We start from the raw sequence: 17,142 nt of genomic DNA, 5'->3' as shown, positions 1-17,142 counted from the left end.
TGATTCTATCGGCTTCATTGTGGGGAACATTTTAGAAGCAATTACAACACTTTAAAACTTATTAAGTAATAGTACATAAAGCCAGGGTAGGGCTTCCCTGGTGGTACAGTGGTTAAGAATCCTCCTGCCAATGCAGGGGACACAGGTTTGAGCCCTGGTCCGGGAAGATCCCACATGCCATGGAGCAACTAAACCCGTGTGCCACAACTACTGAGCCTATGCTCTGGAGCCTGTGTGCCACAACTGCTGAGCCCGTGTGCCACAACTACTGAAGCCTGCATGCCTAGAGCCTGTGCTCCGCAAAAAGAGAAGCCACTGCAATGAGAAGCCCACTCACCACAACGAAGAGTAGCCCCCACTTGCTGCACCTAGAGAAAGCCCACGCACAGCAGTGAAGACCCAACACAGCCAAAAATAAATAAATTTTAAAAAGCTAGATTAATAAAAACTAGTTACAATAGTATTGAAAAAAAAATAGCCAGGGTTATAAATGATAGGTCCAAATGGGAAGGGAGAGGGGAAAAAGTATTTTTTTGGCTTCAGTAATATGCCAGTAACAATATTGGAAATAGAAAATGGAGCTTTTGCAAGGGAGGATTAAGAGGTGGGGCACAGGGGGAATTCCAAGTCCCACTTGGAGACATGCCATGGAAGCTTCTAGTCTAGTTGGGAAGAACTTTGGGGGAATAATCTTGTCATGTATTCTTCCATTGGCTTTTGTAGTGTTCCCAGAAAGCCTCTCTCTGAGTCATTCTTTTTAGCAAAGAAGGGTTTTGGGCAGTGCTGGAATGATGGCCTCAGTGAGATTTCAACTAGAACATATAGTAGATGCGTATTTCTTCTCTCCATTTATATTAGTTTCATGCCAATGAAATGGCTATTCTTGTAAGTCAAATGGTGAGTATTAGCAACTTCACATACGCAACCTGAAAGCTTGACTGTTCAGTTTATTTTGCAGTCCCAGCACCGTCTTTACAGCTAATAGGTGTTTGTATTTAACCTCATTTTGAAGGGAAAACACTCAGTTTTATGTATCAACCTGCTTTTCATTTGTTCTATTGGGAGTCTAAAATTATAGGAAATTTATTAAATATAAATACTTGCTTTCCAAGCTGGTGTTTTTTTTTCTAAATGCCATATATATTGGCTTCATGATGCTTCTACTAGGCCTTTCTAATTAAATTGTAAATAAATAATAAAAGTATCTTGGGGGAAGACTAAAGGAGACTTCGAAATATATTAAAAAAACTCGTTAAACTCTGTATAAATACAGAGTTTGTATTTGATTCATTAACTTATCTATAAACCCACATCAATGAAATTTTTGCTGTTTCATTTTTACCGCAGAGAATATTACCAAAAGGCTCAGAGCTCTCCTTGGAGAATTGGTAGGATAGGGGAATTCATAGCTTCATGGATCTTGCACGTTAACTGTCACCTTTAAAATCACTTGAAAGCTAGAGTTTGGGAATGTTGACTAAAGCAGCAGCCTCTGAGGGTTCAAGATGGTGGAGTAGAAGGATGTGTGCTCACTACCTCTTGCAAGAGCACCGGAATCACGGCTGACTGCTGAATGATCGTTGACAGGAAGACACTGGAACTCACCAAAAAAGATATCCCACATCCAAAGACAAATGAGAAGCCATGAGGAGATGGTAGGAGGGGCACAATCACAATATAATCAAATCCCATAACCACTGGATGGGTGACTCACAAACTGGAGAACAATTATACCACAGAAGTCCACCCACTGGAGTGAAGGTTCCAAGCCTCACATCAGGCTTCCCAACCTGGGGGTCCAGCAACAGGAGGAGGAATTGCCAGAGAATCAGACTTTGAAGACTAGCGGGATTTGATTGCAGCACTTCAACAGGGCTGGGGGAAACAGAGACTCCCCTCTTGGAGGGCACACACAAAGTACTGTGTGCATCAGGACCCAGGGGGAAGGAGCAGTGACCCCATAGGAGACCAAACCACACCTACCTGCTGGTGTTAGAGGCTCTCCTTCAGAGGCGGGGGGTGACTGTGGCTCACGGTGGGGACAAGGACACTGGCAGCAGAAGTTCTGTGAAGTACTCCATGGCGTGAGCCCTCCCGGAGTCTGCCATTAGCCCCACCAAAGAGCCTGTAGCCTCGAGTGCTGGATCACCTCAGACCAAACAACCAACAGGGAGGGAACTCAGCCCCACTCATCAGCAGACAAGCGGATTAAAGTTTTACTGAGCTCTGCCCACCAGAGCAACACCCAGCTCTACCCACCACCAGTCGCTCCCATCAGGAAGCTTGCACAAGCCTCTTGGATAGCCTCATCCACCAGAGGGCAGACAGCAGGAGCACAAAGAACTACAATCCTGTAGCCTGTGGAATGAAAACCACATTCGCAGAAAGATAGACAAAATGAAAAGACAGAGGACTATGTACCAGATAAAGGAATAAGATTCAAACCCAGAAAAACAATTAAATGAAGTGGAGATAGGAAACCTTCCAGAAAAAGAATTCATAATAATGATAGTGAAGATGATCCAGGACCACGGAAAAAGAATGGAGGTAAAGATCGAGAAGATGCAAGAAATGTTTAACAAAGACCTAGAAGAATTAAAGAACAAACAAACAGAGATGAACAATACAATAACTGAAGTGAAAAATACACTAGAAGGGATCAATAGCAGAATAACTGAGGCAGAGGAACGGATAAGTGACCTGGAAGACAGAATGGTGGAATTCACTGCTGCGTAACAGAATAAAGAAAAAGGAATGAAAAGAAAAGACAGCCTAAGAGACCTCTGGGACAACATTAAATGCACCAACATTCGCATTATAGGGGTCCCAGAAGGAGAAGAGAGAGAGAAAGGACCGGAGAAAGTATTTGAAGAGATTATAGTCAAAAACTTCCCTAACACGGGAAAGGAAATAGCCACCCAAGTCCAGGAAGCACAGAGAGTCCCAAGCAGGATAAACCCAAGGAGAAACATGCTGAGACACACAGTAATCAAACTGACAAAAATTAAAGACAAAGAAAAATTATTAAAAGCAACAAGGGAAAAATGACAGATAACATACAAGGGAACTCCCATAAGGTTAACAGCTGATTTCTCAGCAGAAACTCTACAAGCCAGAAGGGAGTGGCATGATATATTCAAAGTCATGAAAGGGAAGAACCTGCAACCAAGATTACTCTATACAGCAAGGATCTTATTCAGATTTGACGGAGAAATCAAAAGCTTTACAGACAAGCAAAAGCTAAGAAAATTCAGCATCACCAAACCAGCTCTACAACAAATGCTAAAGGAACTTCTCTAAGTGGGAAACAAACACAAGAGAAGAAAAGGACATACAAAACCAAACCCAAAACAATTAAGAAAATGGTAATAGGAACATACATATTGATAATTACCTTACATGTGAATGGATTAAATGCTCCAACCAAAAGACACAGGCTGAATGGATACAAAAACAAGACCCATATATATGCTATCTACAAGAGGCCCACTTCAGACCTAGGGAAACGTACAGACTGAAAGTGAGGGGATGGAAAAAGATATTCCACGCAAATGGAAATCAAAAGAAAGCTGGAGTAGCCATACTCATATCAGATAAAATAGACTTTAAAATAAAGAATGTTACAAGAGACAAGGAGAGACACTACATAATGATCAAGGGATCAATCCAAGAAGTACATATAACAATTATAAATGTATATGCACCCAACATAGGAGCACCTCAATACATAGGCAAATGCTAACAGCTGTAAAAGAGGACATTGACAGCAACACAATAATAGTGGGGGACTTTAACACCTCACTTACACCAATGGACACATCATTCAGACAGAAAATTAATAAGGAAACACAAGCTTTAAATGACACAATAGACCAGATAGATTTAATTGATATTTATAGGACATTCCATCCGAAGACAGCAGATTACACTTCTCAAGTGCACAAGGAACATTCTCCAGGGTAGATCACGTATTGGGTCACAAATCAAGCCTCGGTAAATGTAAGAAAATTGAAATCATATCAAACATCTTTTCCGACCACAACACTATGAGATTAGAATTAAATTACAGGGGAAAAAATGTAGAAAACACAAACACATGGAGGCTAAACAATACGCTACTAAATAACTGAGAGATCACTGAAGAAATCAAAGAGGAAATCAAAAAATACCTAGAAACAAATAACAATGAAAACATGACGATCCAAAATCTATGGGATGCAGCAAAAGCAGTTCTAAGAGGGAAGTTTATAGCAATACAATCCTACCTCAAGAAACAAGAAAAACCTCAAATAAACAATCTAAACTTACACCTAAAGGAACTAGAGAAAGAAGAACAAACAAAACCCAAAGTTAGCAGAAGGAAAGAAATCATAAAGATCAGAGCAGAAGTAAATGAAATAGACACAAAGAAAACAATAGCAAAGATCAATAAAACTAAAAGCTTGTTCTTTGAGAAGATAAACAAAATTGATAAACCTTTAGCCAGACTCATCAAGAAAAAGAGGGAGAGGACTCAAATCAATAAAATTAGAAAGAAAAAGGAGAAGTTACAATGGACACTGCAGAAACACAAAGCACCATAAGAGACTACTAAAAGCAACTCTATGCCAATAAAATGGACAACCTGGAAGAAATGGACAAATACTTAGAAAGGTATATAACCTTGCAAGACTGAACCAGGAAGAAACAGAAAATATGAACCGACCAGTCACAAGTAATGAAATTGAAACTGTGATTAAAAACCTTCTAACAAACAAAAGTCCAAGACCAGATGGCTTCACAGGTGAATTCTATCAAACATTTAGAGAAGAGCTAACACCCATCCTTCTCAAACTCTTCCAAAAAATTGCAGAGGAAGGAACACTCCCAAACTCATTCTATGAGGCCACCATCACCCTGACACCAAAAGCAGACAAAGATACTACAAAAAAAGGAAATTACAGGCCAGTGTCACTGATGAATACAGATGCAAAAATCCTCAACAAAATACTAGCAAACAGAATCCAACAACACATTAAAAGGATCATACACCATGATCAAGTGAGATTTATTCTAGGGATGCAAGGATTCTTCAATATATGCAAATCAATCAATGTGATACACCATATTAACAAACTGAAGAACGAAAATCATATGATCATCTCAATAGATGCAGGAAAAGCTTTTGATAAAATTCAACACCCATTTATGATAAAAACTCCCCAGAAAATGGGCATAGAGGGAACCTACCTCAACATAATATAGGCGATTTATGACAAACCCACTGAAAACATCATTCTCAATGGTGAGAAACTGAAAGCATTTCCTTTAAGATCAGGAACAAGACAAGGATGTCCACTCGCCACTGTTATTCAACATAGTTTTGGAAGTCCTAGCCACGGCAATCAGAGAAGAAAAAGAAATAAAATGAATACAAATTGGGAAAAAAAGAAGTAAAACTGTCACTGTTTGCAGATGACATGATACTATACAAAGAGAATCCTAAAGATGCCACCAGAAAACTACTAGAGCTAATCAATGAATTTGGTAAAGTTGCAGGATACAAAATTAATGCACAGAAATCTCTTGCATCCTATACACTAACAACAAAAGATCAGAAAGGGAAATTAAGGAAACAATCCCATTCACCATTGCAACAAAAAGAGTAAAATATCTAGGAATAAACCTACCTAAGGAGGTAAAAGACCTGTACTCAGAAAACTATAAGACACTAATGAAAGAAATCAAAGCTGACACAAGCAGATGGAGAGATATAATGTGTTCTTGGATTGGAAGAATCAATATTGTCAAAATGACTAAACTACCCGAAGCAATCTACAGTTTCAGTGCAATCCCTATCAAATTACCAGTGGCATTTTTTACAGAACTAGAACAAAAAAATCTTAAAATTTGTATGGAGACACAAAAGACCCTGAATAGCCAAAGCAATATGGAGGGAAAAAAACGGAGCTGGAGGAATTAGGCTCCCTGACTTCAGACTATACTACAAAGCTACAGTAACCAAGACAATATGGTACTGGCACAAAAACAGAAACATAGATCAATGGAACAAGATAGAAAGCCCAGCGGTAAACCCATGCACCTGTGGTAACTAATCTATGCCAAAGGAGGCAAGGATATACAATGGAGAAAAGGCAGTCTCTTCAATAAGTGGTGCTGGGAAAACTGGGCAGCTGCATGTAAAAGAATGAAATTAGAACACTCCCTAATACCATACAAAAAATAAACGCAAAATGGATTAAAGATCTAAATGTAAGACTGGACACTGTAAAACTCTTAGAGGAAAACATAGGAAGAACACTCTTTGACATAAATCATAGCAAGATCTTTTTTGACCCACCTCCTAGAGTAATGGAAATAAAAACAAAAATAAACAAATGGGACCTAATGAAACTTAAAAGCTTTCGCACAGCAAACGAAACTATAAACAAGACGAAAAGACCACCTTCAGAATGGGAGAAAATATTTGCAAATGAATCAATGGACAGAAGATTAATCTCCAAAATTTATAGACAGCTCATGCAGCTCAATATTAAAAAAACAAACAACCCAGTCCAAAAATGGGCAGAAGACCTAAATAGACATTTCTCCAAAGAAGACATAAAGATCCCAAGAAGCACATGAAAAGCTGCTCAACATCACTAATTATTAGAGAAATGCAAATCAAAAGTACAGTGAGGTATCATCTCACACCGGTTAGAATGGGTATCATCAGAAAATCTACAAACAATAAATGCTGGAGAGGGTGTGGAGAAAAGTGAACCCTCTTGCACTGTTGGTGGGAATGTAAATTGATACAGCCACTGTGGAGAACAGTATGGAGGTTCCTTAAAAACAACTAAAAATGGAATTACCATATGACCCAGCAATCCCACTACTGGGCATATACCCAGAGAAAACCATAATTCAAAAAGACACATGCACCCCAGTGTTCATTGCAGCACTGTTTACAATAGCCAGGTCATGGAAGCAACCTAAATGCCCATTGACAGTTCGAATGGATAAAGAAGATGTGGTACATATATATAATGGAATATTACTCAGCCATACAAAGGAATGAAATTTGGTTGTTTGTAGAGACGTGGATGGACCTAGAGACTGTCATAAAGAGTGAAGTAAGTCAGAAAGAGAAAAACAAATATCGTATATTAATGCATATATGTGGAATCTAGAAGAATGGTACAGATGAACTAGTTTTCAAGGCAGAAATAGAGACACAGATATAGAGGACAAACGTATGGACAGCAAGTGGTGAAAGCAGGGTTGGGGCATGGTGGTACTGGGATGAATTGGGAGATTGGGATTGACATATATACACCAATATGTATAAAATAGATAACTAATAAGAAAATTAGTTGTATAAAACTAATTTTATACAACTGTATAAAAAAATAAAATAAAATTCTGTATAAAAAATAAAATTCAAAAAATAGCCTCTGAATACTTTCAAAAGTATTATAAATAAGGAGTTAGATTTATACCTATGTTTAAATCCCAGTTCCTGGATGTAATCTACGGGGTAACAGTAGTATTTTTTTTTTAACTCTATTTGAGGAAATATATTACAGATAAACAAAATCAATGAATAAAACCCAAATTAAAATTGATTGAAAAAACTCTACTTTTTCTCCTTGTTATTTATTCTTTCTGTTAATATTGAATTTCTTCTGCTTAATAACCAGAGAAAAATAGTATATAAGTATGCAGTTTGGTCCCGTGTCATGCTGGCCATAAATTGCCTATTTTGTGAACCTGCTATCTGAGTTACTTTGGGAAATCATCTTGAAGTTAGCATATATATTTGTAAGTCTTTTAAACATATGCCCCATTTTCTTATGTTTCTAATTATGAGTGATTATTTATTATGTGACATATCCTTGGATGATTTGTATTTCTTGTATAAATAAGACTGACTACTCAAAACTCATGGGCAACATAATACGCTCAATTATTTCTGTGCACACAAAATACTTCCAAAACCAGAAAAACAGATCATTTCTAGAAATGCCATGAATTAATTGGAGCATGGCTGTAATTAGGGGTGTGTGTACGTGAGTGTGAGTGTGTGTGTGTATGTGTGTATGAAAACAAATATCTTTTTACCCATTTCTTTCGCTCCTATTCATGACTGAAGTTCCACGTTTTCCTTTAGTATCATTCCCCTTCAGCCTGAACAAGCTATGTTAGCATTTCTTTTAGAGCAGATCTCCTGGTGACAAATACTCTCAGTGTTCCTTAGTCTGAAAATGTCTTCTTTTTGTCTTCATTCCTGAAGGATGTTTTCACAGGATATAGAATCCTGGGTTCATAGTTCTTTCCTTTCATAACTTTAAAGATGCTTTTCCAGCTATTCTGTTCTTCACCGTTTGTGATGAAAAATATGTGGTAATTCAGAGTTGTCCCCCTGTGTGTAATGTGACATTTTTCTCTCTCTGCTTTTGGAGTTTTTCTTTATGTTAGATTTCCAGCCAGTTGGTTATTCTGAGTCTGTTGTGGTTTCTTCAAGTTCATCCTTTTTACATTTGCTGAGTGTATTGAGTGTGTAAATTATGTCTTTGATAAATTTGGGGAATTTTTAGCTATCATCCAAATTTTTTTCTGGACCACTCTCTCTTTCCTCTCTTTTGGTAAGTCTAATGACATAAATGACACAAACGATGGGCCTTGATCCTTTGATCTCAGACCTGAGAGCAGATGAATTTTTTCAATCTTTAGCCCTCTGATAGTCAAAGTCCATAATTTCTATTAATCTCTCCAGATTACTGACTCATTTCTTTGTCATCTCTATTCCACTATTGAGTCCATCAAGTGAATTTTAAATTTCAGATGTTGTATTTTTTCAATTCTAAAGTTTTTATTTCTTGCTTGTTTTTTTTCTCTTTCTATGCTGACAGCTTCGAGCTCTCCATTTCAAGATTATTTACCTTGACCTCGTGGAGTGTGGTTGTAAGGGATGCTTTAAAGTCATTTTCTAATAATTCCAGCATCTGGGTAATTTCAAGGTTGACTTCATTGTCTTTTCTCTTGAGAACTGGTCAGATTTTCCTGGTGTTTCCTATGCCAAGTAATTTGGGATTATATCCTGGTCACTTTGAATATTGTGTTATGAATCATTGGGTCATCTTAAAATCCTCTGGATAATGTTGATTTTTTTCCCCTTTGTTTCTGTGGTTTAGCAGGCAGTCTGGTTGGTTTCAGCTCACAAGCTTTGTCTCACTTTCTGTGGCTGCTTGTTCCAATGTCAGTTCAGTTCTCAAACCTTTGCTTTTCTATATGGGTCTGCTTTGTGCACGTACCCCTCAGGGGTCGGTCTGGGACCTGTGTGGTTCTTTGTATCTTAGTTCAGTTCTGAAAGCTCTTTTGGGTCTGTTCCACGCATGTGTAGCTTGGGGGTGAGACCAGGACTTATACTGGTTTATAACAGAATTAGAGGATCCCCCTCTGGGTCTCGTCTCACCAAGATTTCCCGTTTAGTCTTTAGCTCTTGGGACCCCTTCCCCCAGTTCCTCTGGTCAGAGAGATAGAATGGGGTGGAGGAGACTTTAGATGCCTTCAGGGCAGCAGCAGCTTTGCAACCAGGACAGTCTTTGGAAGCAAGATCAGGAGGGAAAAAAAGTTTTTGAAAGAGTATATATCTGATGGTATTACACTCCAACTAATTAATTCAGTCTTATTATTAGTTAGCAAGAAGTTATGGGGTTAGAACAGGATAGATACAACAAGGTCCTACTGTATAGCACAGGGAACTATATTCAGTACTATCTTGTAATAACCTGTAATGGAAAGAATCTTAAAAAGAATATATACAATGTAAAAAATGAATCAACTAATTAACTGTTTTCTATGTTTTTAAAAAAGAATCTTATATTAGGCAAATTTATCCTTCAAAAACACAAAAGAAAGAAGTAACAGAGGAAATGAGGGAAAAATATGTATGACATACAGGAAAAAAATAGCAAAATGACAAAAACATATCCTTATCAGTAGTTATTTTAATATGATTGGATTAAACTCGCCAATGAAAGGTAAAAGGAGTAGAATACATAATAAAACATGGCCCAATTATATGTTGTCTACAGGAGATTCACTTAAAATCGAAAGACAAAGTTGGTTGAAAGTGAAGGGATGGAAAAAGGTATTCTATGCTAATAATAACCAAAAAAGTGCTGCGGTGGCTGCATTAGTATTAGACAAAATGTATTTTAAGTAAAAAAAACTGTTACAAAGAAGGACATCATATATTGATAAAAGGTCAATTCAAGAAGATGTAACAATTATAAACATATACTCAGCAAACAACAGAGCCCCAAAATATATGAATCAAACATTGGCCGACTTGAAGGGAGAAATAGACAATTCTACAATAATAATTGGATACTTCAGTAGCCCACTTTCAATACTGGAAAGAACATCTAAATAGAAGAATGATAAGGAAAAAGAAGACTTGAACAAAACTATACACCAACTAGACCTAACAGATAAGTATGAAATTCTTCACTCAGCAATAGGAGGATACCTATTCTTCTCAAGTTTACATGGAATATGCTCCAGGATAGACCATATGTTAGACCATGGAAAAATTCTCAAGAAATTTGAAAAGATTGAAAGCATATAAAGTATCTTCTCAAAGTACAATAGAAACTAAGACATTAATAACAGAAGGAAAATTGGAAATATGGAAATTAAACAATGCATTCTTAGACACCAGTGGGTCAAAGAGATAATCACAGGGGAAATTAAAGAATACTTAGAGACAAATGGAAGCAAAACATAACATACCAAAACTTATTGGATGCAGCAAAAGCAGTGATCACAGGGGAATTTATAGCTGTAAACAACTATCAAAAAAGAATGATCTCAAATCAATACCCTAGATTTACACCTTAAGGAGCTAGAAGGAGAAGGGCAAACTAAACTGCAAACTAGCAGAATGAAGGAAGTAATAGAGGTGAGAACAGAGCTAAATGAAACAGAGAATAGAAAAACAATAGTGAGAATCAACAAAACCAAAAGTTGTTTCTTTGAAAAGATCGACAGAATTGACAAACCCTTGGCTAAACTCATAAATCAAAAGTGAGACAAAATGAGACACTTTAGTTATATTTATATTTATGTTTATGACATTTTAGACCTTTAAGCTCCATTTTTTAGGGTAATCACCTGTTCTTTTCAGGACTTCCAGCTGATTGAATCAGTTTGCCCAGATTATCAAGAAAAATATCTTTATTTAGTAAAGTCAGTTCATTACAGACTTTAATCTGATCAGATGTTTGATTAGACTGACACATTGACAAAACCATTTACAGTACAGTTTTGGTTGCTAATTTAAGTTGTATCTTGTTTTCTATCTGATTATTGCTAATGCAGAGGAGATATATTTATTTTTGCAAGATGATATTGCATCTGAATCATTTTTGTGTATTTTTTTCTAATAGTTGGTCTGTGGATTCAGTTTGACATTCTATATTGATGATGATGTCATCTGCAAATAATTCCATTTGATCATATTTGTAAATAATTCTAGTTATTACAACTCTTCTTTCTTTTTCTTATAACACTGGCCGGTACAACCAGTGATATAAGTGGCAAGGGTATCAAGTGTCCTTGATGGTTCTCTGATATTAATACGACTATGTCTAAAATTCCACCATAAACAGGATATTAGGATATTTGCTTTAGTTATGGCATAAATTCTTTATTATCTTTTTCTTTTTTGGCTGCACTGGGTCTTCATTGCTGTGCGCGGACTTTCTTTAGTTGCGGCGAGCAGGGGCTACCCTTCGTTGTAGTGCGCAGGCTTCTCATTGCAGTGGCTTTTCTTTGTTGCAGAACACGGGCTCTAGGTGCGTGGGCTTCAGTAGTTGTAGCGTGTGGGCTCAGTAGTTGTGGTTTGTGGGCTCTAGAGTGCAGGCTCAGTAGTTGTGGTGCATGGGCTTAGCTGCTCTGTGGCATGTGGCATCTTCCTGGACCAGAGATCGAACCTGTGTACCCTGCATTAGCAGGCAGATTCTTAACAACTGCGCCACCAGGGAAGTCCCAATTCTTTATTATCTTAAGGATATTTCCTTCTATTCCTAGTTTTCTGAGTGTTGTATTATTTTACTGTAAATAGATTTTGAACTTAATGAGATTCTTATTCCATATCCATTAAGAAAATTATCATATCAGCCTAACAGTATATGACTTATCCTTACAGATTTGTTACTGTTAAGCCACATTTCTTTCTCGGCAATAAATACTAGCTTATTGTGATGTATTGCATTTTACCTTGCTATTTCAGTTAGTGAGCAAATATTTTTTTCAAATAATTTGTGTCTATATTCATAAGTAAAATGGGCTTATAAATTCCTTTCTTTTTCTAGTTTTATTTAATTTTGAAATTAAACTTACTCTAAATTGTAAAATGTTTTAAGCAACTTTCCTTCTTTTTCTACTCTCTGGAACTGTTTTTACAAGACAGGGATTATCTGTTTCATCAAAGTTGGCAGAACTCCCTTATAAAACTTTCTGGACCAGAGGCTTTCTAGTGGTTCCGTTTTGTGGTAACATATCCTGTGATAAATAGGAAAGCATCTTTCTTTCATGTCGCATTTTTAATCAGTGTTTATATAATTTTACAAAGGGAATAAGATGCTTTTAGCTTTAGACTAATAATTAAGAGAGTCATTGTTACACTTCATATTCTTTTGAGTCAGTCTACACAATAGGTAATGTAGAAATGCGTTCTACGTGGACTGGTACGAAGGTCAGAATGAGTGTGGTCATCTCAGGATTGCTCATAATCTCTGTGCTTTTCTTCCCAGGACACACAGGACGGTTGTTAAAGTCTCTGTGCTTCACCAGCTTTTCCTTCCTGTTGCTGCATATAATTTTCCACATCACGTTGGCAAGTCTGGAGGCACAGCACCGCATTGCACCTGGTTACAACTGTGAGTATGATGGTGGCTTTTTTTTTTATATTACGTACGTGAATAACAAAGCTATGTGTCATAATGCTTATAGAAATCTAGGCAATGATGACATTACAAAATTTGTGACAATTTTTGGCCATTTGTCAATCTAATACACTATAAATACATTCAAAGAAATTTATATACCTAGACAATGGGGTAATGTGAACAACTTAATTCATGCATCTTCAACATATATTAGATGTTAGACTGTGATCTGTATGTAAGACATTATGCTTGGGTGTAGTCTAAAAAAAAATCAAGATTTACGTACAGACCCTGGTGCTTCCACTATGGCTGGTGAGATGAGACATGTACAATATCTAATAAGATAAATACGAGTACAAACGTCAAATAAATACGACAGTGACTTCAGGCTTATTGTAAAGAATAATGTAAGATTTCGTACATCTTTATGGGAAAAATGTGAATGACACGATAGTTTCTTTTTCAAACTGGGAGATTTTTTTGCTATTCATAAGGAAATGAATAAGGAAATATACCTTATACACATTATATTTTGAGGTTTTGATCTGAAAACGTCGACACGTATATGCTTTATCTAGGTAGGATCATCTTTCCAGAATTAACCTACCATTGGATAAATTCTACTTCCATTTTTGTAGGCTGTGTGATTGTCATTTGAAAGAAACAGAAGCATTTCAAGTAGATGGAATACAATCCACATGTTTTAAGTGAATATTTGAAATAGACTAAAATAATAGTTTTCAAATGGTCAGTTTTTCGCTGAGGAACCCATTTGTAGGTTTGAAATTTCCTGATCTTTCATAAGTGCTAGCACAAGTGAAGTGAAGCAAACCAACCATTCCCTGTAAAATAAAAGCCAGATCAAAATTCTTCATGGATCAAATAGTATTAACATAAATGTAGTGAGAGATTCTTTAGTAAAATCTGTAGTCATAAATTATTCACTATCCCTCACCGTGTAACTTTTAGAGAGCTAAACTTTACAGAACTAAAGTGAGCATTCATTCTGGCCATTTTATTGAGTGCTGAGTTCCTTGGATAATAGTGCCTATCAAAATGATTCTTGATTTAAGATCTGATGATTTAAGATATGGTTATTATTTTTTTAATTGAGATAGAATTCATATACCATAAAGTTCCCCCATTTAAGGAACACAGTTCAGTGGTTTTTGGGTTGTGCAACCATCACCACTATCTAATTCCAAACCCCTTTCATCAGCCCAGAAAGAAACCCTGCACCCATGAAGTTATTCTTCTTTCCCTCTCCATGCATCCCTAGGCAACCACTAATTTACTTTCTGCCTCTAGTAGTTATACCTGCTCTGGACATTTCATCCAAACAGAATTAAGTGATACGTGACCTTTTGTATCCAGCTTCCTTCACTCAGTATAATGTTTGCAAGTTTCATCCATGTTGTAGCCTGAGTTAGGACTTCATTCCTTTTCATGGCTGAATAATATCCCATTGTTAAGATGTGGTTTTAATGCTTGATAAAAGTCATATCATTATTAAAAACTCGATAAAATAAAATGTTTAAATAATGGTACTTTAGTTATATTATTATAATGATAAAAAGGATTTATTACATTTGGCCAGATGCAAGTCTCTTTGGACTTAGTAGAAACGTTAGCAATGATAGTTTGTATTGCTTCTTAATCAAAAATCCTTTGGGTAGTTCTTAATCAGGCATTCCTAGGGCCAGGAGGAAGGATTTTTAACCGTAAGTGTTGTCTGGAAGCTTGCCACCTTCCCAAAAATGAAAGCTGAATTTGAAGAAAAATAAATAGGTAGGTATACCAGATGAGACTCCATAACCAACTATATAATGTTATATATATAATAATGTTTTGATGTCAAAATTTTATTTACTTTCTCTTGAGTAATAATTCATACTACTGCAATGTAGAAAATAAAATATTGTCTTTTGTTTTAAAAAAAGGCTATTTCATGAATAATGAGCTCTCTTTATCACTGAAAGTATTTCATCACAGGATATATTACAACTCATCAGATTTTTCAAATTTGAGCTTATAAACTACAGCTTGCCTGTGTCTGCAGATACTTTTAGGTGCTGAGTGATGCTGTGGAAAGGACTGTGCTGGAGGGAGCTTAAATTAGGGTGTGAGCACATCGTTTCTTCCAATCCACAGTCTATGTCTTTCTATTTTTATTCAAAATAACATTTTCAATAATTCTATAAAGGTGAAAGTAAAAAATGTAATGTGAAATGTTAAGTCCATTTTCCACATTTACAAACGAATGTACTGTGGAGTCTCTCCTATAAGGCATAGGCAGAGACAGACAGAAAGACATACAAACTTAAAGTGCACACACACACACACACACACACACACACACACACCACATGCATACACACATATGCAAACACATATGCAAACACACACCACACACATGTACACACCACACACACCATGTACACGCATACACACACACCACATATGCAAACACGACACACCCCACATATGCACACACCACACACATGCAGACACACACCACACACACACACAAATCACACCACATATGCACACACACAGAAGCTCATTCTTGAGTTATCTGCTCCTTCCCAGGCAAGAATCCAAATTACTTAGACCCTTTGGATGGAAGATGAAGCCTGTCTTTCTTGGTGGTGAAGGATAGAGACCAGTCAGATCTGGCCTCTTGACATGCCTCTTCCTGGGCATTTCTTGCAACCCAGTCTTGGAGAGCTAGGCCCGCCTTTCCTAACCTCCCAGCCAAATATGTGGGCTTGCAGACACTGTGCTTCCCTAGATCATTTTATTCATGCACAGCTGACCTCCACTGCCCTCTTCACGGCGATGTGTCTTGAACACGTACAGGTCTATTGTACTGCCTTCCTTCCTTTTTTTTTTTTTATCGGTACGCGGGCCTCTCACTGTTGTGGCGTCTCCCGTTGCGGAGCACAGGCTCCAGACGCGCAGGCTCAGCGGCCATGGCTCACGGGCCCAACCGCTCAGCGGCATGTGGGATCTTCCCGGACCGGGGCACAAACCCGTGTCCCCTGCATCGGCAGGCGGACTCTCAACCACTGCGCCACCAGGGAAGCCCCCTTCCTTCCTTTTTGACGTCCCCATATAAAAGCTCTATTCTGTTCCACCCGAGCCAACATAATGAAAATCACAACAGTAAACTTTATTCCTAACAAGTTAAATTCCAATTTGAAATTTATTTCCACAAAAGCGAACGTTCCAATGTGAAGTTCCAATATCTTTGAAGTCACCGCAGAGAAGGGAGACACAAAAGAATGAGTTAGAAAAGGGATTTGAGTGCCATAGTCACCTTGAAGGTGAGTCTACGTAGAGAAAGCAGCAGTTTCTTCTAAAAAACGGGTGATGCTGCAACACCATTGGCTCACAAGGTCTACATACTTTTTTGGTTCAGCTTCATGTGCAGTGTTTCAAAGCAATACATTCTTGAAAAGGGATAAAAAAGCAGAGCAAACAAACTTGAGTTTTGCAAACTAGTTTAGTCCAAGATTGACACAAACCAGGTTTTCAGCCTGGAGCATTTTTTAACGATCAAGTTATATAAACTCTTGAAAAACCCTGTCTGCGTGGTAATGGAAACACTGACTTTTCATTTCTGGCTGACTTCGCCTCACTTGTGTTATTGTTTCTCCAGCATTTGGAGTTTCGATTACACCATCCGAGTTGTAAACACAAACTCCACTATTTTGATATCCCACATTTGAAGTTTAGCCTTTTTTTTTTTTTTTTTTGGCAGCTGTAGAGGTAAAGTAGCAAAACTTCAAATAAAAAGACACAAAGTGCCTGGCCGGCTGTGTTGTGCCTTCTGAATGCTTTCTCTGTCTGTGAGACTTTGTCAAATTAAAATGAAGGAATCCAGACAGGTCCGGGTTCCCCATCTTACTCAAGTGGTCTTCAGACTGCAAACCACCAAGCGCTCATTTATATGAGTTTAATTTGGTTTCCCTAACGACTCCTCTCCCCGTTTAAAACTCATATACCCTCACCCAAGTTCTGGCAAAAGCTCCCAGCATCCCTCAGTAATCTGAGACGTGTGTTTGGGGGACAGCGGTAGCATTTATAAACATTGAGCCATTGAAAGTTCTTTCCCCCCAGAGCCCTGTGAATAGTCACTGGCAATAGTGAACGCTGTTTCACACCAGCCCAGTTAGTGCTTGACCAGCTGGCGCGTTTGTTA

The 17,142-nt window shown here is 37.5% G+C and overlaps 1 long non-coding RNA gene across 1 annotated transcript in view; it reads left to right on the top strand.

Annotated features, from left to right (window-relative positions):
- The window catches only part of LOC125961289 (uncharacterized), a 98,171-nt gene that overhangs the window by 46,065 nt on the left and 34,964 nt on the right, over nt 1–17,142 (top strand). The window contains exon 2 of the long non-coding RNA XR_007471741.1: nt 12,804–12,929. This is a non-coding gene — a long non-coding RNA (uncharacterized LOC125961289). The remainder of the gene's footprint in view (nt 1–12,803; nt 12,930–17,142) is intronic.

The sequence above is a fragment of the Orcinus orca genome, chromosome 15, assembly GCF_937001465.1.
Source record: "Orcinus orca chromosome 15, mOrcOrc1.1, whole genome shotgun sequence".
Taxonomy (NCBI): Eukaryota; Metazoa; Chordata; class Mammalia; order Artiodactyla; family Delphinidae; genus Orcinus; species Orcinus orca.
Note: the sequence above shows the minus strand (reverse complement) of the source record. Positions and strands in the feature narration are given on the sequence as shown.